General features: G+C 45.4%; 1 protein-coding gene across 5 annotated transcripts in view; it reads right to left on the bottom strand.

The window, feature by feature from the left end:
- The window catches only part of Tnrc6c (trinucleotide repeat containing adaptor 6C), a 107209-nt gene extending 83886 nt beyond the window's left edge, over positions 1-23323 (bottom strand). For 3 of the 5 annotated variants that reach the window (XM_075990218.1, XM_075990219.1, XM_075990220.1), the window contains exon 1: positions 22790-23322. The gene's annotated coding sequence lies outside the window, so the exon portion shown is untranslated. Of the gene's footprint in view, positions 1-21441; positions 21557-22789 lie in introns of all 5 variants that reach the window. The other 2 variants (XM_075990217.1, XM_075990216.1) reach the window with 2 other exon arrangements.
- Between the last annotated feature and the right edge of the window lie 4523 nt (positions 23324-27846).

Here is a 27846-nt window from a genome sequence, read left to right as displayed (position 1 = left end):
CCTGGCTGATCTAAAACTTGCTATGTAGACTAGGCTGGCCTCAAACTCAAGAGTTCGCCTACCTCTGTCCCCCACACCTACCCCAAGTGCTTGGATTAAAGGTGTGCACCACCACTACTCAGCATTACAAAAATTTTTATGAGATTTTCATATGCAGAAATTTTGCTATTTTATTTTCCAGTTTTCTTCAATTATTTTTTCTCACACAGATGGTACTTTCTTTATAATTACTTCAGATATCAAGAGGAGACTCTACCTTTCTTTCTTAAGCAGTTAAGAGAATACCTGGTGATCACTTGGTATCCCAGGACTAAATGACCTTAACTCTACTCATCCATGGATTTGTGACTCCTTCTTGTCCCCTACTGAAGCCATGTAACAGACGAACTCTACTAACACCTGCACACGTCTGTGGGAACCACACTAACATTCCAATGTCATAAAACTGTAGGGACTGCTATTATTTATTTCCATTTTAAAAATTCTTTATTCTTAGCAGGGCAGTGGTGACGCACGCCTTTAATCCCAGCACTCAGGAGGCAGAGGCAGGTGGATCTCTGTGAGTTCGAGGCCAGGCTGGTCTACAAGAGCTAGTGCCAGGACAGGCTCCAAAGCTACAGAGAAACCCAGTAAGTTCACGTCTGTGTTTCATGATTTTAATATGTTCTTATGTGTAGGACCAGATATTAATTGTATTATCTACTAAATGGTAGGCATCTAGTAAAAGGATCTACTTATCTACTGTCATTTTTCCTTTAAAAACTAGCTAGCTGGGGTTAGAGAGAGGACTCAATGGTTAAGAGGGATTTGCTGCTCTTGCAGAGGACTCAGGTTCAGTTCTTAGCACCTATAGCAGTTAATAATTGCCTGGACCTCCAGTTCCAGGTGATCTGATGTCCTTTATAGTGTCTGTGGACTCATGCGTCAGGTGGTGCAAATATATACACTCAGGTACATACACACACACACATACCCCTTCTAGATAGTTAAGCACCTAGCTAGGTACAATTTTCAAGAGATGTGCAGGTGTAATTTAAGTTCCTAATCAGTTGACTTCAAGACAGAAGATACCCACACAAACCCTTTGAGCCTGGATTTTGTGAATAGAGGCAGGAGAATAAGTTTAAAGTCTGACGAGGACTTAACGCAGCTGCTGACTTGAAGGTGAAGAAAGAAGAGAATAGGAAGTGCATTTCTGACAGCCAGAAAGGAAACTATGACCTGCAACTTCAAGGAACTCAACTTTGCTAGCAACATGAATGAGCCAGCAAGAAGAATCTCTGTCCTATAGGACAGTGACCTACAACCTCTAAGCTGTGGTCACTTGCTACAGCACAACAGAAAACCAACACAACTGCCCTGTTCAACCACCCTGGACTTTGGAGGCAAAGTTGAGGACTAAGTAGAAATACTGTTCAGGAGTCTTGTTTTGTTTTTTGAGGCAGGGTCTCACTATACAGATCTATCTGGCCTGGATCTCACTAAGAGGCCAGGCTATCACAAACTGTCATGTGTCACCACACCCAGTCCTGTTCACAAGTTTTAGTAGTCAGGAATAGGAGGAGTCAGGATCATCCTGGTACTTAGAACTGAGTAGACTTTTTAAAATTTATTAATTTATTTGGCTTTTTGAAACAGGGTTTCTCTGTATAGCTTTTAGAGCCTGTCCTGGAACTCACTCTGTAGACCATGCTGGACTCCAACTCACAGAGATCTGCTTGCCTCTGCCTCCTGAGTGCCGGGATTAAAGGTGTGTGCCACCACTGCTCAGGCTGGAGATTTTAATATAAAGAACTGTTAACTGTTTAAAAGCGGGTATGTTTAAGGGGTTAAAACAGGGCCTGAAAGGGCAGATATTTACTACATACAAGATGAGTGTGTCTGTGAATCTGAAAGGTGCTAAGAACTGCAAAGAGCACCCAACTCTCTGCAGGACTGAAGAGGATGTGGCCCCATAGGGCACACAGCGGCTGGCTCTACAGTCAGAATGACGAAGGAATCCAGCTGAGGGCACAGGTCTGCACTGGTCCATACAAGAGTCATCTAAGTAGGCAGAGACTTCATGGCAGGTGTGGAGAGCTGCTTTGTAAGTGCCAGAACGAGTTCCCCCACAAACTCCTCTTGTAGTAGCTCCATGAGAAGCAAGCACACTAAAGGAGGAAAGAAGTCTCCTCTGTCTATCTCCTCTTTCTGTCCCTGCACTACCTTTTATTGAGACCTAAAATGAAGCCAACTAGCTAAAGTGAAATGTTCACAGTGCTGGCTACACTTAAAGCAGGGCAAGTGAGGTGGTGGTGGTGCATGCCTTTGATCCCAGCACTTGGAAGGCAGAGACAAGGGGATCTGTTAGTTCAAGGCCAGCCTGGTCTATAGAGCAAGTTCCAGGACAACCAGAGAGCTACACACTGAGAAACCCTGTCTTGACCCCACTCCCCAACAAAAAAAAGCTTTTTTGGGATATGGATTTATGAGACTTGGAGCTTAGAAGACAGTCTACTATTGGTAACCTATCCCCAGATGCTGGCTTCTATAAACCCTGAAAGAAGATGCATTTGAACTCATATAAAGCATCAAAACAATGTTTGCACCCAATGATGGTCTGACCTTCTCCCTTAAATAAGGAGCTGACTTAATTACATATTACAGTTCAACTACAATCCCACTGAATAGTCCCTTCTGTAAAGATAAAACTGTTCCAAATGTACATATAGAACATGGGCGACCGAAGAGCAAAGCAGTTACGCCTGGTTCCCAGTATGCCTGGCTTCCTCTTCCATTGCCCAGCCCATGTTTCCTTTGTCCTCCTCCAGAACCTCAGCTGGCCAGGGCTCTCATGGTGACAAGATGACTCCTCAACAGAGGGGGCAACAGTGTTTCACTACTCTTCAGTGCCAGAGCACAAGTTCTACCATACATCCCAGGGAGTTCCCAATTACAGAGACCCCTTGCCTTACAGCACAGCAACACCTCCATTTCTCCTCTGTCACCAGGATGAAGCATCCTAGGCAGGAGAGCAATCTCCTACTTTTTGGTTCACTGGCATAAAGAGCTCAAAGCGGGTACTGCCTTTATTTTCCAACTCAACAAAACCATTCTTTGACCGCTGATAGAAATATTTATTTCAAGTCCTAGTGCAGTTCAAAGTTGCTAGGATAACAAGATGACATTCTGGGAGAGTTATGAGTGTGAACTAGCAGGACTATTTTCAGGGTTTACCATCATTATCACCTAGAAACAGGACTTTGAGCTTGTGCGTAACAGAACAGGGACATAGGGTCTATCTTCCTTTAACACTGCTGACTTCTGGGAAAGGAGGGGTCTGTTCCCATGGAAGGTATTGCTACTTCTAAACTTGCCCTGCCTATTCTGTTTCTTTTTCTCTCTCCTCAATCTTCTGAACATTTGCTATTTTACTTCCCCTCTCTCTTTCCACCATTAGCTCAGTAGCTATAAATGCTCTTTTTGCTTCTCTCAACTTGAAATTCCATTTAAAAAAAATCATGTCCTGCAGAAAATATGTTGGCATCTTTCTTTTCATTTTCTATGAGGAGAGAGTACATAGCTTCTACCATTCTAGATGCTAGGAAGCTAATTCATCATGAACAACAGATGACTTAGAGATCTTAGGCATTATAGAATGGGTAATTTAAATAACATGTCTCAGTTCTAGACGAAAGGTGACCAAGATCAAGAGCAAGCACGACTAGGCTGTGGGGAGGGCCTCTTCTTGGCTTGTAGATGACTATCTTCTCTTTCTGTGCTCACAGGAGGAGAGCAGAGGGAGAAAGGCAACCTTCCTTATGTCTCTTTGTCCTACAAGGATGTACAGACTATAGGTTCATTCAGAATGCCAACAGTCCACTGTTCACTAAGAAGGGGGAATCGATCCCTATCCTTGAACACTAGAATGTGATTCTATCACTAACCCAGTGTAGGAAAGACTGCCTAGGGCATGGCATCACCAAAGCTTAACACAAGCTACAAGAACTACACACACCTTCAACTGTTTGGTTTCCAGTACTCTGGGCTGCTGTCCATCACTGGTTTTTGCTGTCTTACAGTGAGTAACACTTTAGCCTCTCCTTGCTCTTCATTCTTTTCTGTTTTTCTATGCTTCCACTGAGGAAAAATTTTCCTTCTACACAAGGAAACTTCTTTACAATTCTTTTAGCATGTGTCTGCTATAGCAAAGTCTCTCAAGCTTTTTTTTTCTTTAAGGCAAACATTTTTTTAAATTTATTTATTTATTAAGGATTTCTGCCTCCTCCCCGCAACCGCCTCCCATTTCCCTCCCCCTCCCCCGATTAAGTCCCCCTCCCTCATCTGCTCGAAGAGCAATCAGGGTTCCCTGACCTGTGGGAAGCCCAAGGACCGCCCACCTCCGTCCAGGTCTACTAAGGTGAGCATCCAAACTGCCTAGGCTCCCCCAAAGCCAGTACGTGCAGTAGGATCAAAAACCCATTGCCATTGTTCTTGAGTTCTCAGTATTCCTCATTGTCCGCTATGTTCAGCTAGTCCGGATTTATCCCATGCTTTTTCAGACCCGGGCCAGCTGGCCTTCTCAAGCTTTTCTTAAAGTCTGCCAAGAAGCACCTATAACTTTGCCTTTGAAAGGCATTTTTGCCTGATACAAATTTCTAGGTTGGCGGTTATTTTCTTGAGACACTCTTACTGTTCCACTGTGATTTCTATTTGCTCTACAAAGTTGATTTTCAGTCTTTATCACTGCTCCTTTGAGGAGAAAGCATCTTCCTCATTTGGCTGGTTGAGACAGGATCTCCCTATGTTACCCAGGCCTCCTTAATTGCTGAGTACAAGTTTGTCCTACCATGCCTGGCTTACTCCCCTAGCTGATTACAATGTCAAGGTTTTGGCATTTTGTTTTAGCCATCTTCCTCCCCTGTTCAGTCCTCTCTCCTCATTCTGCAGAGATCTACAGTGATTCCTAAATCTTTAAACTTTTGGCTGATAGCTTGCATTTATTTTCAAAGACCTTAGTTATTTTTTAAAAGATTTATTTTTATACGTATAGTGTTTAACCTGAATGTATGTTTGCATACCACATAAAAGCAGCGCCTGTGAAGGCCAGAAGAAGAAGGTGTCAGATCCCTTGAACTAGAGTTACAGCTGCATCCCTAAAGCAAGCTTCTCTTACATTCTAACACACACTGAGAATTTCCAACACCTTCAAACACAGGGACAATCATACACCGGACTTTTCAGTCTTTGGCAGAAGGTTGGTCTATCCAACTCAGAAGAAGCAGAAGTCCAAAAAGAAATTGGCTTTTATGGCAATTCTCTCCAGCAAGCAACAGGGATAATCTTAGAAATTTTCTCAGTTGATCTGTTATAAAACATCAGTAGAGTTCTTTGTAGTCCAAAAGCAAACCTTTCTTCATCTTAATATTCTTTTGGGCTGTGGATAGAACCCAGGGGGTACCACACATGCTAGGCCAGTGTTTCTACCACTAAGTCATGTCCCCAGTCTATTGTTTGAGTATGCTATTGCATTTCTCAAATTCTCTTAAAAATCAGATTTTAAAAAAATACCAAGCCAGGTGATGGTGGCGCACATCTTTAATCCCAGCACTCAGGAGGAGGGGCAGGTGGATCTCTGAGTTTGAGGCCAGTCTGGTCCACAGAGTAAGTAAGTTGCAGGCCAGCCAGGGCTACGCAGAGAAACCCTGCCTTGAAAAACCAAAAGAAAAGGAAAAAGAAAGACAAGACAAGACCAACTAGAGCCAGTGTGATGGCTCAGGGGATAAGAGTACTAGCAACATATGCCTGATACCTGACTGTATATCACTGTCCTCTGGCCTCTACACAGGTGACATGGCACAAGCATACACACACTAAAACTCCACACAGAGAGAACAGAATGAGAATGTGAGAGAGACAAACTCATGGCTAATACTGATAAATTATCATTTCTGATTAACTATGATGGCTATTCTTAGTTGTCAATGTGCCTTCATCTGCAATTAACTAAAGCCCAAATGGCACATCTGTGAATGATTTTTTTCCCCTTAATGAAATAATTTGAAGTGAAAGACCTTCTTTTTGTTTTGTTTTTTTCTGGCTGTCCTGAAACTAGCTCTGTAGACCAGGCTTGTTTCAAACTCACAAAAATCCACCTGTCTCTGTCTCTCAGGTGCTGGGACTAAAGGTGTGCACCACCAACACCCAGGAGAAGACCCTCTTGTAATCCAGATCTTTGAGGTAGGAAGACCCACCTTTAATCTGGGTCACACCTGCTGGCAGCCTGTATAAAGGACAAGGAAGAAGGAAGCTTCTCTCTCTTTGCTTGCTCTCACTAACAAGTCTGTCCCTCCAATGGCTCAGTTCATCAGTGTTCTGGCATCTACTGAAGACCGGCTGAGATGTTCTGCCTCATGGACCTACTGGATTCTTGAACCGTTCAGTTTGTAGGCAGCCACAGTTGGATTAGCTGGACCATCGTCTATAAGTCATTCTAATAAATCCTCTTTCTGAGAGAGATTAATTTATAAGTTCTGTTCCTCTAGGAAATCCTGACTAATACACTGCTTTACAATAAAACTAAAAATTGAAAGTATTTTGGCTATAATTTTTCATTTTTTGTTTCATAACTAAACTAGTTTCATAAAGTAAGACAGCCAATTCCTTCTAAGTTTTCAGATGACTTACCCAAAAATACAAACAAATAGTCAATTCTGAAAAGCAGAAATTTAAGGTTTGTTTGTTTGGTTGGTTGTCTTTTGATGCTACTACAAACCAGAATCAGGCCTTGCATGTGCTGAGTGTGTGCTTTAACTATGAGCTACACTCTGTCTTAGGGAGAGGTACTTTATCAATGCTTTCCTTGTTCTGATTAAGCTTCTGGAGTCTAAAAGCAGCCGACTGCTTGAAAAGATCCTGGATAACACAAAGTTAGTCAAATATTTGTTGATGCTAACTAAATGTTTGTTCTTTCTTTCCTATTAAAAAATTACCTTAAAAATAAAGGGGGTGGGTTTGCAGAGACGACTCAGCAGTTAAGAGCACTAGGTACCCTTCAAGAAGACCTGGGTTCAATTTCTAGTACCCACATGGCAGCTCACAACCTGTAACTCCAGTCCCAGAGAACCCAACGCTCTCTTCTGGCCTCCACAGGGAACAGGCAAGCATGTTATACATAAACATTAATGCAGGCAAAATGCTAATAATACACACATAAACATAAACAAAAATATTTCGGGGCCGGAGTGATGGCTCAGTGGTCAAGAGGCTTGTTGCTCTTGCAGAGAACCCAGGTTCAGTTCCTAACACCAACATGGTGATTCACAATCATTTTTAACTACAGTTCCAGGAGACCAGACATCCTCTTCTAAAATCCAAGGGCATCATCAGGCACACATGTGGTACACATACATACATGAAGGCAAAACACTCATACATATAAAATAATCTTTTTTTAAAGGCTTGTTTGTTTTTACCTTATGCATATGAGTGTCTGTAGTGTATGTATGTGTGCCATTTGTGTGTCTGGTACACACGAAGGCCAGAAGAGGGTGCTGGAGTCTTTGAAACTGGAGTTACAAATGGATTTGAGCCAACATGTGGGTTCTGGGAACTGAAATCAGGTTCTCTGCAAGGAAAGCCAGTGCTCTTAACTGCTCTCCAGTCCCACAAAGATCTTTTGTTGCTGCGGGAGCTACTTTTGCTCCTTCAGCCAACAGCCTTTGAGATACCAGCCCACTGGGGTGTGGTATCTATCTCTTTCAAAATAAGCAGTGGCAGCTCTCTCGCTCTCTTGCTTGCTTCGGATTCCGCTTCTGGCTATTAGACGCTTTTCCTGGTAGTGCAGGAGGCTGTTGTCTAGGACAATGATCTGTAAGTTTTTTCCCTTTAAATAAATAACCCCTTTATTAATAATAATTCCATATTGGTGTGGTATTGTTTTGTTTTGTGACTTATTCCTTTATTTTGTTAAAGTCAAGTGTGATGGCATAATACCTACAGTCTCAATACTCAAGAAGTAGGCAGAAAGATTGAGAATTTGAGGTAAGCCTGAGCTATGGATTGAGACCCTAAGATAATTAAAATAAACACAACACCCCAAGCCTATCCCATTAAGCTCAGTAACAGCATTTGCCTAGCATCACAAGGTTCCATCTCCAGCACCATCACTTTTTTTTTTTAAAGGGGGGGGGTTGCTTTTTCTTAATTTTTTTTACCAGCATAAAAAATTATTTTCTGATTCTGAGACAGGGATTTGCTTTTCGTGATCCCAAACATTATAACTATGGAGATTAGGGACCTAGAAAGAGAACAGTGGAACTAAAAAATGAGGCGTTTTTGCTCACTGCACCGTCCCATATCATCCAATGTAAATCATCACAGAGTTCCAGAGCGTGAGTACTCAGTATTTAATTAGACAAGTGATGGAGGAAGGTCATTGGCTAATAATGATGGAGGAAGGTCATTGGCTAATAAAGAAACTGCCTTGGCCCATTTTATAGGTTAGAATGCTGGGAGGAAGAGGAAGTGAGCTCAGACTCTGCTCTCTGGAGCAGACGCGATGAAGCTTCGACCCAGGATGGACATAGGCTAGAATCTTCCTGGTAAGCGCACCTTGGGGTGCTACACACATTAATAGAAATGGGCCAGGCAGTGTTTAAATGAATACAGTTTGTGTGTTGTTATTTCGGGGTATAAGCTAGCGAGGCGGCCAGGAGCCGGGCTGTGGGAAGAGGCCCGCAGCTCTTACTACAAACAAGCAGTATTTACCAAGTGCCTACTATAAGGCAATAAGCTAAGTTTTAATTAAACATAAATCCTGCCTACAAGAGTAATAATCTAAGAAAGGCAAAAAGACACATATGATTGTTATAAAGAATAAAAAGTTAGGGGGTTGGAGAGATGGCTCAGAGGTTAAGAGCATTGCCTCCTCTTCCAAAGGTCCTGAGTTCAATTCCCAGCAACCACATGGTGGCTCACAACCATCTGTGATGGGGTCTGGTGCCCTCTTCTGGCCTACAGGCATACACACAGACAGAATATTGTCTATACAATAAATAAATAAATAAATAAATAAATAAATGATTTTTTTAAAGGGTTAAGGTGCCCCAAGAAAGATACTGAAACATTTTGTTACTGGACAAGCCGAGTATACGCTGTGTGTCAACACCATGTTAAAGCCATTCTGTTTTTCTCTTGCATGCATCTCTAAAATGGAGGAAACCAAGCTATATGCAGACAAAAAGATACATGTAGTACACACACACATATATACATATAAACATACAGCAACTATGCATTTTCAGGCATCTTATTTACTGCTGAAGTATCGAAGTACAAGATCCTAGAAATTAAGGAGAGGAAGCAGATTTCTCAAACCCTGTCTGGGTTCTCTTTGTGAAATACAGGAAGAGAAACTGAAACATTATGTTCTAATGTTGCAGAACATATCCTAATAGTCTTACCAAGGCTACAATTTCCATCCCAAATAAAGAGTAATTTTATATTCCAGCATTTGTGAGTGTTTTCAGGGTAAAGAAACTTCCTTTCCCACCTTATGCTAGTCAATTACTATGGCCATGCTCATAAAACAGTACCACTCTGTAGACTCGAGTTATTTCTTTGAAACTACAGTAATACACACAGAGAAGGTAATTACAGAGCAGAGGTGTGACTGTGAGAAAGTCCTGATGTATCTTTGCTCTGTGTGGCAAGCACGTGTACACCACACAGGGTACATCACTAAGCATCTTCTCCAGTTGAGATAGCAAAAGGCACCCAGATTAATCTCTGAGTTACCACACAAGTGACAGATCTAGGAATACAACCCAGGAGTAACACTCAAGACTGTACTTGACAGTGGTTGCCAGAAACTGGTTATCAGCTGATGAGAAAGATAAGGTGAAGCGTTCATAACTATTCTAAATTAAAGGACTATGTTGAAAGATGCTATCTAAAAATCACCTGGGAGACAAAGTCCTGGGATGAATGTAGGGTGTTTTCAGGGAAGTTTAACTGAGGAAGAAGTGTGTGTGTGTGTGTGTGTGTGTGTGTGTGTGTGTGTGTGTGTGTGTAACATCCCATGGAATTGGACTCAGGAAAGAGGAAGCCGGCTGCTGAACACCAGCATTCTGCCTGATGAGGATGTAATGTGACCAGCAGCCTCATGTTCCCACCACCAAGCCTTCTTCACTATGAAGGATTGTTCCCTCAGAAGACTGAGGCAAAATAACTTTCTCTCTTCCCCGTGCTTCTGTTAGGCCTGTTGTCCCAGCAACAGGAAGGTAACTAATCTACTATTCCCCCACCCTTCCCCTCTCTTTGTATGACAGTATACTCTATTTTACAAAGAAATGGTAAGAATGCGGTTTCTATTCACAGGTCTTATGGGCCAAGGCTAAATAAACGCTAGCCACTAGGCGTGGCCTTTGATCCTGGGCGCTGGAAAGGCAGAACGATCTCTATGAATTCAAGGGCAGCCTGGTCTACACAGTCAGGACAGCCAGAACAACATAGTGACCAAATAATAATAATAATAATAATAATAAAATAAAAACAAAAGATATGACTAGCTCCCATTTTTGTTGAAATTTTCCTTGTGTACAAAGCCCCAAAGTCTCATAACCACAATACTTTATATATTCTCATATCTGTCCTCTCCCCTCTCTCCTTTCCTCTACAGCCCAAGCTGGCCTCAAACCTATGGCAATCCTTTGACCTCAGTCTTCCAAATTTTGGGATTATAGGGGTGAGCCACCACATATGGCTTTATATTTTCTTTTTTTTTTCTAATTTATTTTAACTTTATTTTATGTGCGTTGGTGTAAAGGTGTCAGCTTCCGGGGAGCTGGAGCTACAGGCAGTTGTGAGCTGCCATGTGGGTGCTGGGAACTGAACCCGGGTCCTCTGAAAGAGCAGCCAGTGCTCAACTGTTGAGCCATCTCTGCAGCACAGCTTTATATTTTCAAAAGAACATTTCGCAGGCAGGCGGATCTCTCTGAATTCGAGGCCAGCCTGGTCTACAAGAGCTAGTTCCAGGACAGGTTCCAAAGCTACAGAGAAACCCTGTCTCGAAAAACCACACACACACACAAAATTTCAGTTGGGCATGGTGGTACATGCCAGTTATTTAGCATTTAGTAGGCTGAGGGTATATGTATGAATTTACAGTCAACTTGGACTACATAGTGAGTTACAGGCCAGCCTGAACTATACAAGATCCTGTCTCAGAAACATAGAAAAAAACAGATTTTACTCAAAAAAGATAAAATAATATTTGAGGTTATTACTTTCTTAGAAGAATGAAAGATTTTAATGACAGCTACATATTTCAGCTATGAAATATAAGGAAGAAAGGATCACAAGACTGCTGAGATGACTGACCATGTCAACCTGACAGGACCTGGAATCAACTAAGAGACATACCCCATTGGGGTGGGTCTGTGAGGGCATTTCTATAAGAACTGGCTGAGGAGAAGAGACCCTCTTCCAGACTGAAGATGCTTGGCACAAAGGTCCCAAGGGAAATCAGTGTGTTTGCTTGCCTGCCTGAACTGCTTGCTGGGTTGCGTGCTCTTGCTCTGCAGCTAAAACTATCTTTCACAGACTCCAGCTTCTCTGATTTCTAGCGTGGAATGAAGATCTTAAGCACTAATTGGGACACTAATGAGGCATCTATCATAAAAACTGTGGAGCTACTAGGTTCTCATCTTCTCCAGTGTACAGACGGCCACAGCTGAATTGCCCAGCCCCTAATATTCATAGGGATTTTAGTAAACCCTCCTTTATACTGTGTATCAATCATGCATTCTATCAGGTCTGTTCCTCAAGAGACTAGGCTTCCCTAGTGCCCCTTGCTATGGTTTTCTGTCTCTTTAAGAGACAAGCCACACCCACTCCCTCCCCCATCCACTGAGGCAGGCTGATCTTCAGCTTCCTGCCTAAGCTCGCTCTCTTTTCCATCTTCCTCTTGGAGAGGCAGCTTTGCTTCTGCCTCTCTCCCCACTTCTCTGCTTCCCCCTTCTCTGTCTCTTTCTCCTCCTCTTCTCTTTCTGTCCCCCCCTTTCCCTTCCCCCTTTATAGCCCCCTAAATAAATATTCAACCTCACTCTGCATGTCATGTCTATCCATGTCTCTGTCTCCTGCCTGCTCACCATGTGTCTCCCTGCCTTGGACTAGCCACTGCTCGGGGACCAGCAGCCATCTCTGCCTGGGACTAGCTGCTCTCAGGGCCTGCTGTCTGCCACCACATGGCCTGCTACCACCTACAGCATTTCTGCTGCCTACTGCCGCCGCTGGGGATCTTGAAGCATTTTTTAAAAAATTATAAAACCCCTGCCACTGTAGTTTCAGGGAGGCCCAACATTTATTTTTTGATTTTTTGAGACAGGGTTTCTCCATAGCTTTTTGGTTCCTGTCCTGGAACTAGCTCTTGTAGACCAGGCTGGCCTCGAACTCACAGAGATCCGCCTGCCTCTGCCTTCTGAGTGCTGGGATTAAAGGCGTGTGCCACCATCTCAGTTCCATTTCTAATTCCTGAGTAGTATTCCTAAGTACACACCACACTTCTTTGTATACTTACCAGTGGACAGTCAACTGGACCATCTCCATCCCTCCATTACTGTCTTCTGGTGACAGCCATTCTAATAGGTGTGAACTGGTGCCTCACTGTAATTTCAATTATTTCCCCAAAGTCTAGTGAGACTGAGTATCTTAGTGTATGCCAGCCATCTGGGCATCTTCTCTGATGAAATGCTTGCTAAAATTTCTTCTGTTTTAAAGTGGGGTATTTTACTACTAACTTATGATGCTTATGATGGTTTCTTTTCTTTTTTTTTTCCTAGGCATGGAGTATGTCTTTAATCCCAGCACTTGGGAAGCAGAGATGGGCAGATCTATGTGAGATCAAGGCCAGCCAGGGATGCACGATGAGACATTGTCTCAAAAATAAAAAACTCTTACTCTGCCCAGGCTGGTAGGGAGCTCCTGGGCTCCAGTGCTCTTCCTGCCGTTCTGACAATGACAATTTCAATTACTTAACATGTGTCTCTCCTGAAAATCACAGTAGCAAACCAAAAATGTAAAGCCCAGCCAAATAAAGAAACAGAGAACATGCTAGTCCCAAAGTCAGATGTTTGATTCTCCTGACCCAGCAAGACTATGAGGCTTATAAAACTCCATTCCTGTGAACTTTCGTGTTAAAGGACTGAAAGAAAGATTCGTTGCTGAAGAAAAATGGGTCAAGTGAGGGAAATTGCTTTCCCACTGAGGTTTGAGATTGAATAGGAAGTGGTTGAATTAGACAGAAGAAAGGCAGGCGTCTCCCATTCACATGTGGCTCTTGTATATCAAAGGTTCAGCTTCCTTTGCACTGAACCCATTAACTAAAGCATTTCAGTTTCAAGGTGACACAGATTCTACCTCCTCCTTCACAGAAATGTGCCCCCCCCTTCACCACTTGTATTAAAACTAGAATCCTTGAACGGACTTAAAATTTTCAGTAGTATTAATTTTCAAATAATGCTCTAAGAAAAACTTGCTGCTGTGGCAGAATAAAAATAGCCTACAAGCTCTATATACTGAGACTGGCACCCTCCTGCCTGAGTCATCCTGATGCCACAGTCAGGAATCTAGGGAAAGGAACATTTACACCAGGGCTTTCACATGAGTACTGTTCTTTCTACACGCATCAAAGTCGTTTCATTTAGAGTCCCAAATGACACTGACTGGAGCTGTCAACTTGCAGCCTTATTGGTGACACATGTACCAATGGTTAAGAAATCTTTTATGAATAGGCCAGACACCTGAGATCAAGTATGGGGCATCAAAGATCCCCTAGAAGTTAGAGTCATCCAGTCTGAATGAGGTAGTGGAGGGGCCATGGAGAACTGAAGACGCAGAGGTCTGGCCTCTTGAACTTGGCACTGACCAGCACTCCTGAGCTGGTGCTACTGTGACATCTGCAGCTTCTCACTGGCTACAGACTTTGGCTTGACAGACTGTACTCATCCCACATCCAGGCTGTCCTCTACCTCTGATGTATAGAACTTCAGGACAGCAAACAGGAAAGGCAGTGGGAACAATAAGCTGTGCAAGAAAAACCAATGAAAATTTTGAGCACATCTAAAGGTTGAATTCAGAAACTGATGTGTTTTATACTAACGTAAAATTCACTTAGAAAAATCACAAGTTAGAAGATAAAAATTATTCTGCCTTGGGATTTAGCAAATCAAAATTGTGCCATCCAAGACGAAAGAGGCATATGGGGGCTATTTAAATAACTATATCTAGGGACTGGAAGCATAGCTCAGTGAGAAGGCCCTTGCTGGGCATGCGTGAGACTCTCAGTTGGGTTCTCAGAACCACAAACATGAATTGACAGAACAAATACATGTAAATTTTTTGATAAGTACCTACAAGTCAATAAAAAGTGATTTCAAGCCAGGCGGTGTAGGTACACACCTCTCACCTTTAATCCCAGCACTCGGAGAGGCAGAGGCAGATGAATCTCTTTGAGTTTGAGCTAGCCTGGTCTACAAGAGCTAGTTCCAGGACAGGCTCCAAAGCTACAGAGAAACCTTGTCTCGAAAAACCAAAAAGTTCAAAAATCAAGAAATGAATTTTGACAACATCCTTTAAAGATCCTCTGACTGAGTGAACAATAACATAATACACATGCGAACCAGGTAATTCCGCTTGGCCAGGGTGAGCCCTTCCTTAGAATGTGTTCATGGTTCCAATAGGCTTGTATCTAAAGATAGTGGTCCAATGTGTTGACACAACAGATACAACTGCTACCATTTATTAAGCCTAAAACTTTAACGTCTATGAGAAATACCATGTGCTGTTCTTTCTCAATTTTATTTGGGGACATTTGCTGGCAGTGCCAGGGCCTAAGGGAAAAAGAACTACCCATTCCTTCAGGTACCCACACAGAAAAATGATGCAAGAGTCTCCATGATGTCCACCAAGATAGACTCGCCACCCTTCTAGTGTTCCTTGCAACTAGGCTGACTAGTTGAAAACCAGAAGTATTCAATTATCAACTCCCCTCTTTCCCTCATGATTGTTTGTGGAAGCAGCATCTCTGAAGAAATACTTGACTCAGAATTGAAAATATTTATTTATTAGTACTCTAACAGAGAAACTTTTCTAATGACCAACTATAGCAATAATCCCTGAAAGTATAGTTTTACAGATTTATTTTCATTATTATTAATTTGTCTGTGTGAGCATATGCCACATGTGTACAAGCGGCTGTGGAGGCCAGAAGAGGGCATCAGATCCCCTGAAGCTGGAGTTCCTGGAGGCTATCCTCTATAAGTGCTGGAAACAGAACTTTGTTCCTTTGCAAGAGCAACCAGTGTTCTTAACTGTTGAGTCATCTCTTCAACCCCTGGAAAAATTTACCTTAATATTTACAAAATACCATAGAGATTATAGGGATTAAAAAGATGAATAGGTTATTCTTATTAACAAGTAACTCAAGCCTAATAAAGAAATGATTAGCATAATGAAGACTTTTGCACTAATGTGCAGTTAACTAAAGACTTAACAGATGTTAAGTACAATGACAGCTAAGATTCTCCTTACCTGACTGTGTAAAAGACAACCAATGTCACCTGTTTTAAAGTTTTTTCAGGTAGAATGTGGCAGGTACACTTAGAATCCCAGCACTCAGGAGGTTGAACAATAGTGAGTTCAAGGCTAGCCTGAGTTACACAATAAGACCTTGTCTCAAAAACAGCAAATAAAAAGTTTCTTCATTCTATTCTAAAGGAGTAAAAAAGGAAAAATTTTTTGCTTATTTTGTTTTTAAATCTTTTGTCTCTGTTAAACAAGAATCTACTGTTTCTTAAGTTTATGGAAGTTATGTTTGTCTAATAAAATATTGTAATCTATAAAAACACCCAAAAAAACTACTAATGTAGCTATACTGTAACATTTATGTGACAACCCAATCTTGCTTCTTTGCAACTTTGAAAATATTTCCCTTTTCTTCCTTTTGGTCAATATTCCATGTCATAAAGTTTAAAGAATCTTGGGACGCTATGTAAGTTGTCAGTTAATTTCTTATGCTAAGAAACTCAGAAAACTTGCTTCCACTGATAGCACTAACCATAATAGCAGAATCCCATTCTCACATGGGCCAATGCATGTCTGGGTTTGCTGTGATCCCAAATTTCTACTCCAGGACAGAACCTCACACAATAAGCTCTCTTGCCCCAACTATATCAAACAAGGATGCACTGATATGGCTTCTTGGGGACTTAATTGTAAGCCTTCCAGGCACCCTACAAAGAGCAGAACGCCAAAGGCCTCACTTCTTAGAATTGCTTCCTTCTGACAACCCACACCAACCCTGCGTGTTTTGTCGTGCAAAGTCTTAATATCTTTCACTTCCACCCCATCATTATGTCACCCAGGCTACTTGTCTCACAGAGCCAGTCATTCTGGCCATAATGTGAACACTGCATCTGTTCAGGGGATGCTCCCCACCCACCGCTGGTCACGTCAAGTTCCCCAACAGCCATCAAGAGTTTCCAAACAGGCAAACATGATAGTTCTACCCAGCATGGTCCCTACCAAGCCTCACTATCAACATAAAACTAACATAAAGCTCACTAACAACACAAAAGCTAGGACCAGTGCTCATTAAGTTATTAAGAACTCTGAGTCCCTCTATGTCTCAGCTATGGTGTTCCTCAAACTTGGTTTGCCCACTGTCTCCTTGCAGAGTTATCACTTTCATCCAAGGAAGTTCCACCTTTCAGGATCAAGACTTTTCAAGTCAAGTTTTGTGTGTCCACACCACCATCATCCCATCAAGCCACTTTCTATTCTGACTGATGGGCACACCCTCAGCATTTCCGAGGGCAGTTCCCTTGAAGTACAAGTTAGTCTGGAGGGAAACTGTTCTTGGGGGTCATGGGAAACCGAGAAATACTGGACTGGACTTCTCTAAGCATCTATTTTGAAACTCATTCTTACAAAGAGGATATGGTAAGTGTATAACTATGTTATACTCCAACCATAGATTTTGGTCAAAATCCTGTATGGGTGTGTGGTTTCCTCCAAACCTTTCTTGACTGCTCTCTTTTTGTAGACCATCCCCAGCAGGTCAACTCTAGGAAGTCCAGGAGAAGAGCCTTCTTTCACTGTAGCTGTGTATACAGAAGGCAGCAGAGGGGAACAAGCAGAAGCCCTGGCATTAGAGGACCTGAGGTACCTACCAAGGCTGATGACAGCCAGCAACTCATTCTAAACCAGCTAAGATTCTTCACATCTAGACATGACCGGAACACCCATACTTATTAGCTAACATGAAGAAAATGCTCGGAAAGCATGCTGCCAATATCAGCAGCAGGAGGGGTGAAACAAGGTGCAAAGAATAGAGACTAAGAAACTGTTTTCAAAGCCACCCTATTTCTGTATGAATTTGAATTCTGTCATCTTCTACAAACTGTAGGTTATTGTGGAAATCCCTTCCTCCTCTGTTCTTCCATCTGTTCACCTGTGAAATGGGAGCAATAAAGGCAACTACCTTAAAGGAGTATTGTCAAGTATTAATAATATGATCTTGACATGGAGTCACATTGAATGTTTGTTAAGCATTTTTGAAGACTTTGCTTAAATGGAGATCTGACTGACAGAATACTGACCACCTCCCCTACATCAAAACTGTTCTCAATGACTCTGGCACTAGGGCCTATAGAACCACCAATTTCTTTCCTCAAGATATTCCCTGACAGAAGAAACTTTGCTCCAAGTATCAGTCTACAGCCTCCTTCATTGAGAACAAAGCTTATGAAGACTATTCCTTGCACTCTTCCTCATTCCCAGTATTTCCTATTTCATATAGACTGAGAAAACAGCACACGACCCAAGGAATACTCCTGCACTCCTCTTCCACAGCTCCTGAACAACTCTGCTGTTAATCTTGTCTCAGCAAGAAGGCAATCCATAAACCTGGCGATGGTGGCGCATGCCTTTAATCCCAGCACTCGGGAGGCAGAGGCAGGCGGATCTCTGTGAGTTCGAGACCAGCCTGGTCTACAGAACTAGTTCCAGGACAGGCTCCAAAGCCACAGGGAACCCCTGTCTCGAAAAACCAAAAAAAAAAAAAGGAAGGCAATCCATGGGGCCTGAGTCGGTCGGCAGCTCCCACTTACAGATCTACCTTAATTCAAGCTTGCTATTTTAACTTAGATTCTCCTACTTAGTTCAAAGAGTAATTAAAAAGAAATGATCTTTGGGAATAAACAGTACACAATACAGGCTCAAGACAACCAAGTAATTTTTGCTGTGAAAGTTTCCTGGCTTTTTAGAATAATCTGACTTGATGCTTTGATACTGGAGGTCCACAGCTCAACCCTTTTGAGGCAGGAAGCATGACTGTACAAAGAATATTCTCTACCAGAAGGTCTAAAGAAGGAAGACAGAGAAGGTCTTCAGATTGAGAAATGAGGCATCTGTTTAGGTGTTTGAAGGCTCCTGGGGGATCATTTAATATACAAAAAGATGATGGCTACAAAGAATGCTATCAGCTTCAATGGCAATGAACTGCTAATTAAAAAAAAATTGTTGTGGCAGAAAGGTTTATGAAGAGGCAAATGGAAAGCAAAGCCCATCAGACCAACCTAGCCTGTATTCTGGGGAACTCATCTCCCAAAGGACTCCTCAGTCTTAAGACTATACATGGCCAGGTGAGCTCACGTGTTTATAATAGAAAAGATGTGTTGCAACAAATAGGAAAAGGGAAGGGAGTGGTGACAACTCCACATTCTAATTCCTAGAGAAAGTATTTGAATTCATTGGCCTGCAAGAGGACTTGACTTCAGAATTCACAGTTTTGTCCACTCTTAATCACAACTGTATCATAGCTGGAACTCCAAGAGCTGCAGGATTTTCATGAGCAGGAAGGCTGCTTTCACAAGGCTCCTCCTGCTGTTGTGGTGTGCAGCTGTGGAAGGCAGGCTCAGGAGAGTGTGCACACTGGCTGAGCTGCCTCAGGGATGTTTCATGGCTGGGTGCCCAGATTGTCTAGCTCTGCACACAGCTCTGTAGTGTTTTGAGGGCTACATGGGAGGAATGCATTCTTAAATTAGCAAACAGCTCTCCATCTCTGCATAGATTCTTCAGTCTCTGGAAGCATCTGAGGCCAAGAAGTCACTTTAGCACAATTCCAAAAATGGCACAAAGTATACGGAGTTACACAGCACCCTGAACATGTAAAACCATGCTATAGCAAAGTGGAGGGTGAAAAATAAACCAAACATGCTCCATTTCTCTGTCCCACATCACTTACATGCATTCTCCGCAAAGTTACACAATCATTTCTGACAAGTAATCTTCATATTTTTAAATAATTATGTTTTTGAAACACTGTGTATAACCTGACAATTTATCAACAGGAACACATTTATATGTTAAAGTCTATTTTTAAAAGGTATATTATTTTATAAGAAACACTCTCCTCACAACAAGTATTTAAAAGTCAATTTGTAAAAATGTAATTTGCGTAATCAAACTGGCTTAAAAAAAGTAAATCTATTTAAAAAAAATCTACCCCCAAATATTGACTAGTTCACAGATGACGCTCCACTCTCCTCTCAAAGCTATGATGTCTTCAAATAAGGTGATTAAGATGTTTAGTATTGTTAAGTCCCCTTCACTGAAGCCACTATCCTGACAGAGGCTTCGTCACCTGCTCATCATCTCTCAACAGACTTCCCTCCTGCTCACCTACACACACAGCAAGGCCTGCTGAAAGAAAGCCTGAATAAGAGGTAAAAGTCTGACTGTCTCAAAGTAATTTCAGTCAAAGGAAACCAAACACAACTGGACAAAACCAGTCACCTGGCTTTCCTTAGCTCATTTAGAGCCTTCCAAGCCCTGCCTGATGGGGGCTCTGCCTCTTACTCTCTCCACCCACATCTCTCCTGCTCCAAGGACTGCTGTAAATCCAGCCTCCCCTCGCCATCTCCTTTTCATGCTTTCCTCAAACCAAGTTTTCTCTGCTAGCTTCAACCCCAAATCACCACTGTCTCAGACGCTATTTGTAAATCTAACAGTCTTAGCCTTACAACTGATTTCCTTTCCTATAACATCTACCTACTCAAGTATCACCTTTGCACAGTAAGCCAGACTGAGTTGTAAACAGTCATCGTGTGCTCAGACACCCCTCCCTCCAGGGATCAAATTCACACTGGAGAAGGTGGCAGTCTACAAAACAGCTCTTCAGCCTCAACATATTAGGTTGTAATGGAGCCAAAGACAAGTAACAAGTCAAATCAAATCACAAAAAAGCAATTTTACTACTCTCACCCTCCCCCATGTCATCTTGGGTCCAGCAAGAATAACTTCACAGGCAGGACCCCCTTCTCCCCAACTCGTGGATATGAACAGGTGGGGTAATACACTCAATTCTTGCAGAAATTTTATCTTTCACACAAAGCTTCCTTCAATGAAGAAAAAGTCTCTCATCCCACTCCTGACTTCCTCCTGGGCTTAGTTCTGGGTAATAGTATCTGGGAAAGCACACAATTATCTCAGAAAAGGACACTGCTTAACAAAAAGGTGGCAGCACTGAGGAATATTGTCCTTTAAAGTTTCAAGTAGTCTCCAAATGGCTTGGCTGCTTTTTAGCCAATGACGTCAAATGAAACAATGCCTCTTACTCCTGCATAACCAGTAGTCCAAAATGCCAAGTCAATTAATTAAGCATAAATATTATCCTGCCACAAAACAATCCTTTATTAAAGTTTATCTGCCACTTGTGACAACCCAACACTAAACATCAAGAGGAGGAACAGCATTTATAAGAGTCCCAACAACCACCAAAACATTTAAACACCAGAATCCCAAGTGGAATCTCAGGGTCAAAGCTTTAACATTACACCATACTAGCACGTGGGAGGTCAGTGACAGGTTGCTTTGGACAAGGGGCATGATTTAAATCCATAGTATAAAAATCAGATCTATATGTTTATATCACAAGTGTAGGATGCATACATTCAACTATTACTTCCTGAATTATTAATTTCTCATTATTCAAAATATGAAATAAAAATAGTCTCTAAGAATCTTTTGAGAAAGGGGTTGAGACAGGGTTCTTTGTGTAGCCCTGGCTGTCTTGGAACTGTGTATACCAGGCTGGCCTCAAATTCACAGAGATCCACTTGCCTCTGCCTCCCTAGTGCTGGTATTAAAGGTGTGTGCCACTATCACTCGGCTGACTCTTAAGAACCTTATGAGAATGCAAATATTGAAATATTTCGGCAGAAGAAAAAAAATCTTTTCAGTATGGGTAAACAAAGTCCCAACTACTGACCTCCTGTGAACAATAAAATCAATTCAGTCAATGTAACAGAACCCTGCATTTTAAAAGCCTCACTGTGCATAAATTTCCTTTAAAAAAAATCTTAGTAGGTGCCACACTAAAATGTCAAAAGCAAGGCTCACCTCTTCTGTTCTGGAAAAATGTAATTTTCTTCTTCAAGGTGCCCTCTGACAGACAAGTTCAACTGGCTTGGGTTGTCCTATCTAACTCAGTCTCTCATTTCGTAGGGAAGAAAGCCTGCAATCCAGGAATACAACTGTCAGCACCCCACACAGTTCAAACTGTCCTCTAAAGTCACTCGAGTCACGTTTTGAAGGTCTCAATTCATTCATTGACTGATTCCAGTCCAAAGACAGGAAACTGCATAGAATAACACCGTGCCATTCAGCAATGTGGTCATGAACGGACTAACTGTAATTGGTTCAAGCCGGTTAATGTGCACACTAGATACCCACAAAACAACAACCACCACCCAGAAGCTGGGCAACACAATGGCCCAAACCAGCCAGGAGATTCCGACGTGTAACTCCTTCATGATGCCCAAGCTGGCCATCAACGGTGCTCCATTTTGAGTTTTGAATCTGCTCTTCATACCCAGAAGCCAACGAGCAGACCACTCAAATGGAGGTTTCATCTGGCGAAGGCAAAGGTTGGAGCCAACTCAACTAATTACGAACGGAGGCATCAGCACTGTCAGATGTCTCGGAACGCCATAGGTGCAGCCGAGCCCCGCCGGCTCCTCCTCCCAGGGCTCCCGCACAGCATCCCAGCACCATCCTTCATCAGGATTCCTCCAGCTACGCGCCGCGCGCGCGCCAACCGTCTCCTGGCCCGGCCAACGCACAGGGGGGTGGGGTGGGGGACCGCTTGACGTCCACATCTGCAGGTTTTAACCGCTACGGATGCCATTTCGCTACATCTCACCTACTTGGTGAAGGCGCAGACCAAGCATCCCTAAAAGCAGAGGCGGCGTCTGGGCGCTCGGCTTTCGTTATGTTAACGGGGCCGGGGCGGCTGCAGTGGCGGCGGCGGCGGGTCTTCCTCGCACGCAGCACTCCGCAGTGTCCGTTTGCAACACCGTTACATAGAAATCCACCTCATTTCACAACTGCAGGGGGCCCTCGGGGTCGCGTACGGCTCGCTAAACAACGCCACACTGCGGATCGGTGTATGCCACCCTTCGGAAACACACGGTCTGCAGGCGACCGTGCAAGGAGACCGAATCTCATCCACTGCATTAGTTTAAGAGGGAGAGAGAGAGCGCGCGCGGGGGCACAGCTCAGCGTCCGACCCCAGGGTCCCCCAAGCCCGGTGCCGCACGCCCGGCCCGGCGCTCGCTGCCCGCGCCTCTCCTCCCGCCCGTCAGCCCCGGCCGGCGTCGCACGCGGGTCGCTCGGGGCCGCCGCGCTCCGGCTCGGCCGAACAAAGGGCCCCGAAGACCTCCGGGCGCAGCGGCGGCGGCGCGCTCACCTGGACTCCGTCCCCGGCGGCGGCTCCGCGGGGCTCCGGCGGCGCGGGCCTGGCTGTGGCGAAGTCGCTCTCGGCCGCCCGGGGCCCTCGGAGGCGTTCCGGCGGTGGGGGCCCGCTCAGTGCCGACGCCGCGGGATCGAGACCCGGCGCGGGCGGCGGGTGGGCGGCGGCACGTCCCGGCAGGTCCAGGTCCAGTGCCCGCGACGCCGCGACGCGCCCCGCTCCTCAGTCTCGGACGCAGCCCGGGTAGGAGGCGGCAACGGCGGCGGGCGGCTGAGCGCGGGGCCGCTCCGCTCCCTCCGCCTCGGGCTCCGGCTCGGGTGGGCCCGCGGCGGCGGCCGCGGGAGCGCGACGGCGCGGGGACGGCCTGTCACGGGGACGGCCGGGGCGGCCGGGCGGCTCTCAGGGCTGCGCAGCGACGCGGTCGGCGACGGCGGCTGCGGCTCCCGGGGCCGTCGCGCTGAGGTGCGGAGCTGCCACCGCGGCCATCTTGTTGCTCTAACTGACAAGAACCCCCCTCCCCCCGCTCCAGCCAGACGCGGCGCTCGCGCCCCCGGCCCCGCCCCGCGTGGGCCTCCAACAGGAAGTCGTACCGGCCCCTGGCACGTGACTCCCACCGCATCTGCATACCGGAGGGCGATCTGACCAATCAGCTCCCGGATCCTGAGCTCCGCCTCCAGGCACCACGCCAGAGCCCATTGGTTCGCCCCAACAAGGCCACGCCTCCTCCTGCTCCCTTAATACCCGCCCGCGCTGTGGTTGCCCAGACCGAGCGGGGAGCGCGCGGGGGTGCGAGCTGCGCGTTCTTCGCGCGCCTCGGACGCGCGCCTCTCCCCGGAGCTGGCTCTCGTTCGCGGTCAGCGCGAAAAGCCTGGCGGAGTGCGTCCCGTGCTCTTTTGCCCCCTCGCCTCTGGGCTCTGTGGCTCCGAGCGCGTTAGCGTGCCCACTAAAGGGACGCAAACTCAGTGCTGCTACGCGGCCGCCGGGTTCTCCGGGTCTGCGCCCCGCGGCGTCCCGGCTCTGCGCGGCGTTTTCGCCCGGCGGCGCTGGCCCTCTGTGCAGGGGCGCCCTGAACCTGGCGCACGCACCGGCGCGCGTCCTACCCGTGCCGTGCACACGCCCTGCAACCTCCCCACGGTGCACACACGTACGTGCGCGGGCCGCGGCCTAGAAGCCCACTGCGCGCTCCTGGCAGCTGCCTCCGGCCCCCCTCCTTTGCTCAGCGACTCCCCGGGGAGCGCCCCGCTGCGAGCCAAACAACCCCGGCTGCGAAACAGCCCCCGGGGGAGGCCTGCTTTCCTTGCAGCTCCCACACCCCACCCTGCCGTGCACACTGCCTACCCACCCGGAGGCCCTGGGCTCCCGCTACTATACACCCCGCATTTCCTTCCTGGCTCTCGGTAGCCCGCCGCGGTCCTCCATTCTTTGGCTCCTCCTCGGTATACATAATAATCCGTGGTGGGCTAGGTCCGGTGAAGAGTCCCCTTTTAAGTTTCAGTTCAAGCCACCAGAAGATTTTGAAAGCACCGATTTTTCTCCGTTTTTATGGAAAGGTCGTGGAAGGAGCTAGTTCCTCTCCACCGCCCCCCACCCCTTGCTGCTCTGGAAAATCAGTGATGCTTCTGAAAGTTGTTGGTGCTGTAAGAGGCCATTCCCTGTCTGTGTGTCCCCGCCTGGAAGAAGAGACAACGCTCTGGTACCTTCGCGAGGCAGTTTTGCTGCCGCCAGTGTCATGCTTTGAAATGTTTGCGGATGAAAGGGACACAACAGACTCCCTGCTCTCGTTTCCCTTCAGGGTCCCACGAGCTCCGTACACTTTCTTCTTTCTGCTATATTCTAAGCCTTCGGATCGCCAGATCCGCTTACTCTCCGAAGTCAGCTTCAAATGCCTGTTGTTTATTTCCCATCCTGAAAACCCACATCCCTTAGAAAGGTCTGACGGCAGACGTGGCTCACACAGTGACTTCTGCCTTTTCTATTCAGCATTTTATTGACTTCAGTTTAATTCTGGACTGCTGAGAACATGCATCCTTTGTGTTTCTCAAAAGTACAGATATTATCACATGATTCAAGGAGGAGCACAAACAGCATCCTGCAGATAAAAAGCGTTCACTAGGTAGATTGCTAAATCCACGAGGAGCCCAGGATCTAGGTGGGCCAACACTGTAAACTTCAGTTATTGGAATATTGAGTTAAAATGACATCACTTTGTCCTTGCCGTCGACTTTGTGATCGTGACCTTTTCTCTCTTCCAGGTTCCTTTGTTACCGTTCCCTCCCCTGTAGTTTAGCCAGGCACGACAAGGGTCTCTTCCTACCTTAGATTTCCAAACACCCATAAAGAAAAGGTGGACTGTATTTTTATTAATTCAAAATTAGACACAAAGTTTGGCATACGGACCTGTGGTGGTAGAATATTTGAGGCTCAGTGGCAGAGTGTTTGCTGAGCCTTCTCAGAGCACTGGGTTCATTCCCCAGTACTGGCACACACGCACGCACACAAGCACGAAAAATTGAAAAGCACATTATCAGTAATTTCAGTGCTGTGAAGAAGTGGAAACAGGCAGATTCTAGGGGCTTGCTATCTGGCCTGCCTAGTTTGCTTGGCGAGTTTCCAGCCAGGGAGAGACCTGTCTCAAAAACCAAGGTGGCTGGTCATTGTCAGGCCCACCTTTAATCCCAGCAGTCTATCTGAATCCAAGGCCAGCCTTGTTTTACCTAGAGAGTTCCAGACCAGCCAGGGCCACATAATGAGACAAAAATAAAAATCAAGGCAGATGATGTATGAGGTTGTGCTCTGACTTCCACATACATGTACACACATGCATATGCACACACAATACACAAAGAAATAGGATTGCCTCCCATGAAGATATTGAGGAAGGTAGCCCGTCTCCTAGGTACCTTCCCAGAGGACATGAGTCCCGAGGGAGGCCAGGGAAACAGTAATAGGAGATCATGGAAGAACCCGGGAGAGGGCAGCGACAGCAAGCAGCAGGGAAGCACAGTGTTTTCAGGGCCTGCAACAGCCCAGGGATAGGTGATGGGTGGTGGTGACTCTCAGACAGCAGCAGCTCCTGCCACTGAAGGCAAAGTAGAACTTTCAATTGCTATGGACCTGACCTTCCTGGAAAATAGGACAGGTAACTTGCAGAAGAAGGACCAGGTGGATAATGGAAGTGCTGGGTAGGAGCCCAGTGAAGCTGTGTGGACAGAAACTAAGCAAATGGAAGCACGGAGGTCAGACAGACAGGATGCTCTGGACAGATGAGTATTAGACTGTGGAGCGTTTGACAGAATATACGCGTTGGATAAGGGAGATGGAGTTAAGTATGGTCTAGCTTCCAGTCTTAGTGGGTGGTGGGTAAAGGCTGGAGCGGAGGCCACAGAGTGGATAGTTAGATTCTGAAGCCTTGGATGCACTCAGGTCTGCCCTCAGAGACCCAAGGGTGCAATACAGAACCTGAGATGACTGGCAGATCACAACGAGGAGGTCGTCCACAGATGGTCCTGAGTGCTTTAGAAAGCCCCAGTGATCTAAGCCCTGTGATGATAGGCAGGTAGCTTGGGGTACTGCCATTTCTTTGCGTTCCACCAAAGTAGTGATCTGGTGGATCTGGTGTAACCCAGGCGAGAGCTAAGGAGATTCAGGTTGCAGGCTTTCTTTAGAGGGAGGAGAGAGATTGGCTGGCAGGCTGGCAGACGTCCATGGGCTTCCTTGCTGCTTTGGTACTCATGGTAGAGCCAGTAGAGAACCGGAACTCATGGTAGAGCCAGTTGGTGAACAGGGAATGGGGCTTTAAGTCACAGCTGGGGACTCCCAGTTGCTGTCTGAATTTACTCTAGGCCAGCCCCTCTGTTCTTAACACACACTGAGCCAGTGTTTGCAAGAACTCACAAAGACCACAACCAACTAGACATCTGCCTGCCTGAACTGTTGATGGTCTGCAGCAGACAGGCCGTGGCGAAGAGAGCAACAGTTTTGCCTCCTTGTTCTGCATTTCTTCCGTGGACCTTTTCCATTGCCCCTTTCCTTTCCCTTTTCTGAGCCTTATACTGTAGCCCAGGCTGCACGGGAGCTCAGTGTGTAGCTCAAACTCATGGCAATCTTTTGTCTCACCCTTTAGAGTGTTGGGATGATAGCCATGACCTACTGTTGTAATAGGAGCAGCGGGGCTGCGTCCCCAGCACCCGGCCGCCCACATGGCTAGCTCTAGCTTATGCCCTGAAATAATTACACGGAAACTGTATTCTTTTAAACACTGCCTGGCCCATTCGTTTCAGTTTCTTATTGGCTAGTTCTTACATATCGATCTAACCCATTTCTATTAATCTGTGTAGTCCACGAGCTGGCTTACCAGGAATGATCTTAACCTGTGTCTGCCTGGAGTGGGAGAATCATGGCGACTCCTTGACTCAGCTTCTTTCTCCCAGCATTCTGTTCTGTTTACTCCTCACACCTATGTTTTAACCTATGAGGGCCAAGCAGTTTCTTTATTTTTTAACCAATGACCTTCCTCCATCAACCTACTATGCCTGTGTGTGTGGGGGGGGTGTTTTGTTGTTGTTGTGGTGGTGGTGGTGGAGAGGTAAAGCCTTGTTATGTAGCTCAGACTTCGAGCTCTTGGTCTAGCCCTCCTGCCTCAGCCCCTGAGGGCTGGGGTTATAGGTGAATACCTCCATGTCCATCTGTACTTTTGTATTTGTAAACAATGTCGCATTCTTTCTTCCTCTCCTGACCCACTGTCGCGACTTCTCACTTCAGGGGATGGCTCCTGTCTTAGTTAGCGTTACTGTTGCTATGATGAAACACCACCACCAAAAGCAAGTTGAGGAGGAAAGGGTTTGCTTGCCTTATCCTTCCACATCAGCTCTGGTTCTTCCATGCCACCTCCCATCAGCCTCCAGGGTTCTTGTCCTTCAGATAAATACCATTTCAGAGTCAGAATTTAGGGTGAAATTTCTAAACAGGGAGAACAAACACACATAATGAACGGCTTATCCCTTAGGTTAGGGGGAAATAAAGAGAAGGCTGGAAGCAGAGCATGTCGAGCCAGC

Source organism: Microtus pennsylvanicus, chromosome 11 (genome assembly GCF_037038515.1).
Source record: "Microtus pennsylvanicus isolate mMicPen1 chromosome 11, mMicPen1.hap1, whole genome shotgun sequence".
Classification (NCBI taxonomy): Eukaryota; Metazoa; Chordata; class Mammalia; order Rodentia; family Cricetidae; genus Microtus; species Microtus pennsylvanicus.
The sequence above is the reverse complement of the archived record's forward strand: the minus strand, read 5'-3'. Positions and strand labels throughout refer to the sequence as shown.